Source organism: Trichechus manatus, unplaced genomic scaffold (assembly GCF_000243295.1).
Source record: "Trichechus manatus latirostris isolate Lorelei unplaced genomic scaffold, TriManLat1.0 scaffold00088, whole genome shotgun sequence".
NCBI lineage: Eukaryota > Metazoa > Chordata > Mammalia > Sirenia > Trichechidae > Trichechus > Trichechus manatus.
In genome coordinates, this window is record NW_004444024.1 from 4,311,861 (window position 1) to 4,315,247 (window position 3,387).

At 42.2% G+C, this 3,387-nt stretch overlaps 1 long non-coding RNA gene across 1 annotated transcript; it reads left to right on the forward strand.

Moving 5' to 3' along the window:
• Window positions 1-363: 363 nt before the first annotated feature.
• LOC111821542 (uncharacterized) lies at window positions 364-2,924 on the forward strand. The gene is made up of 3 exons (XR_002824922.1): window positions 364-1,576; window positions 2,506-2,729; window positions 2,897-2,924. It is a non-coding gene; the product is annotated as an uncharacterized LOC111821542 (long non-coding RNA).
• The last annotated feature ends 463 nt before the right edge of the window (window positions 2,925-3,387 follow it).

The following is a 3,387-nucleotide window of genomic DNA, read 5'->3' on the forward strand; positions in this document are numbered from 1 at the left end:
AGGAATGGTAGGTTATCAAGCCAAGTAAGTAGACAGGGGCCAGATCACAGAGGACATTGCTAAGTAGTTTAAGACTATATTATAGGCGATGAGAAGACATTGAAGAGCTTTAACATGTCAGATTTGTATGTTAGAAAAATCACCCTTTGTAACCTGAAGAGAGAATTACCAGTACGCAATAGGTCGTAAGAGCCAAATTGAACTTGCATCTTGAGACAGAACAAGCAGAGGAAAATAATTTGAGGTCGGATTTAGTCCAGCTTCAGGAGAATGACTCCATTGATCCCCTTGGAAACTCAGGACAGGATGGTATTAGGAGTGACTTCAAATGTGGAATAGCCTTTTGCAGGGTCATCTCATGCTTGGAAATCCTCTGGCTCTTGCCTGAGCCATGGTCCTAGTTAAACCATGGAGATGGGATTGGTTCCACGGTTCCACTAAGGATGCATGTAGGCAGTTCTGTGACGCACAAACACACATTCTGATTTAGACCTGGAACTGACTGCATCTCCCTGGAATTCTTTGGGCCAGAATCACCCATAGTCCCAGACTGGTCAACTAAAGTCATCCTGAGTCATATTTATTGTACACCAATCCTATGCCAGGTGCTTTTATATTGGTATATCATTTGAACCTTCTGACAATTTTGTGAGGTGTAGATGCCAGCCCGATTTTATGAATTAGGAAATTGAAAGGCAGAGAGGCTGTCCAGCAAGTACATGGAAGGCCTGGGATTTGAGAGGCAGACTGTGAGTGTCCTGTTGTCATCTATCCTTGACATGAGTTCTCTCCCAGCAGTAAGCAGTCTTGAATATCATAATTAGGGTTCATATCAGATGTCCATTGAATGGCCATTATACTTGGGACTGTACAGTAATATACTTCTCAAGCAGTAAGGTTTTTTGCTGCAAACCCCAAAATCCACCCCTGAAATATGAGAACATTCTGAACCTTCTTCATGAAGCCCCTCTACTCTACTCAAATTTGTGCATAGTTTACAATATGAGTTATCTGATTTCCCAGTCTACAACAAATTAGAAGCAGTAGAGCAGCTAGAGACAGTTGTGTTTTACTGTTAGGCAAGTGATTATCACTTCTTGGTTTTGTAGAAGTACTTGGACTTAAGAGTCAGACAGACCTGAGCACAGTTCCCATGTACTATCTATCGTGTGACTTACAGAAGGTCAGTTAACTTCTCTGAGCCTCAGTTTGCTATCTGTAAGATAAAGATAATGTCCACCTCAAGGCTATTGTGATAGAGATAATGAACATCAAGTGTCTAGTTCATAGTACTTGGTTAGGAAATAACTTATTATTTTCAAAGTAATGCTTTGGGATTTAATCTTACCAGTGTGGGAAAATGAGTTGTCATCCTTCATTTATTATTTTTTTCAACTAACTTTTATTAGCGTGCCCACTTTGTGTTATAGGCAACACATCGGAATATCAAAACTGATACTATAACCAAGTGAATCAGGAGTGCTAATGGAACCAGTGCCTCAGTGGGTATCCTTATGATTCTACTCACCTCTCAAATCCATGACTCTTTGATTTCATCAGCACCACTACCTTTCAGGTGAGCTGCCAGACCATTCTATGTGCATTCTGTACTCTTGGTTCAACTATATTTCTACTTGAAACAGTTTAAAGCCGGTGGTCTGAGTGTACATTCTATTTCCCCACATACAGACGTAAGAGGGCACCTTTATAAATGATAAAATAAACAGATCTCCAGCAGAGAAGAAGGCCTCCCCCTGTCTCCCGCAGTGATGTATGGGGTGCTTAGGCAATAGTCACGCCTGTAGTTTTAGCCCATCTGTTTTCTCTGTTCACCTCCTGAGTACTGTCCCCTTGTGGTTTGCATCATTCCCAGAGACCAGCCAACTCTAACCCTTCTCAGTCCACTCAGTTCAATGGCTGTTGTATTTAAACTCTCTTTGGGTGCCAGATGTGAAGTTTCAAGACAGCAGAGGCCAGGCTGGCTAGTGCCATGACACCTGCTTGAGCAAGCAAGCCAGTCAGCTGCTGCTTCTGATGATGTTGGCCCCTTTTCATGGACGGCATTAGGGTTTCACCCCACTGAGTGCACACACAGGCAGCTGAGGGAGCTCATAAATTATGGTTTTGTTTGTTTACTCAGGACAGGCAGCGTAATGTAGTGGAAAGAGCCCCACACTTGGAACCAGAAAACATGGGTTTGCATCCTCACTAGTTATGAAATTTTTTTCTTCATAGCACCTCTTTTTCTTCATAGCATTGATCACTGCCTCTGTATTATGTGTCTATTTGTTTATCTGCCTATTGGCCATCTCTGACACCAAAATATAAGTTCTAGCAGGTCAAGGACTTTGCCTTGTCCATCGTTGTTTGTCCAGAACCTAGGACAGTGCCTGGAACATAGTAGGCTCTTAGAAGATATTTACTGAAGGAAATTAATTGTGAAATGGCCTCTTCCATTCGCTGGCCTTGTGATTCTGAGAAAGTCATTTATCCTTTCTGGCCTAGGTATTATCAGCTCGAAAATGAAGGCATTAGATCTCTAAGAGGCCCCTCTGTCCCTGAGGCTCTTAAGATTGTGAGGATTCATTCATTGAACAAATTACCACGAGTCTCTGTACTGGGCACTCTGCCAAGCCCTGAAGATAAAGTCACGAACAAATCAGAAGGAGAACCTGCCCTCATGGAGTATTTAAAGGAAGAGGCAACCACATAAATAATTACATTAGCAGGTATTTAATGACCTTGTCATGAGCCTTGCAAGGGATCTGTAGAGGGCAACATGAGAGGATACACCATATTTTTACACAAATAATGCGTGCCTTCTATGTTTGTGTGCCCTCTCCTGGCGAGGTATTTTTGTAAGTATGCTATGCTAATTTTTTTTTTTTTTTTACAGCAACATGTAATAGAGGGAGCTCAATCACCTCAGGATCATCAGGGAAGAGTTCTTGGTAAAAGTGAGATTTAAGCTCAGACTTTGTAGATAAGTAGGAGTTGGCCAGGCAAAAGGGGTATATCAGGCAAAGGGAATAGTGTATGTGAAAGCCCTCAGGGGAAGTGTGGCTAGAGCACAATAACCAACAGAAAGATAATGCGAAGAATGAGGCTAGAGAGGTAGGCTGGGCCACACTGTTCAGAACCTTGTAAGTTGTGTTAAGAAGTCTGTCATTCTAAGGACAAAGGGAAGTCAGTGAAGATAATTCCTATCATTACAGAGACCTCACTAGTAAAGACAAAAGGGAAAGCTAGACCCCCTTCTTACTTTCTGTCAAAGGTGGATGAGGAAACAGGCCCAGAGAGGTTAGGTAACTTACTAGACCAATCAGCAAGTCAGTGGTGGAACCTGATCTCTGAAATTCAGTCCACTCTTCTCAATACTCCATCACA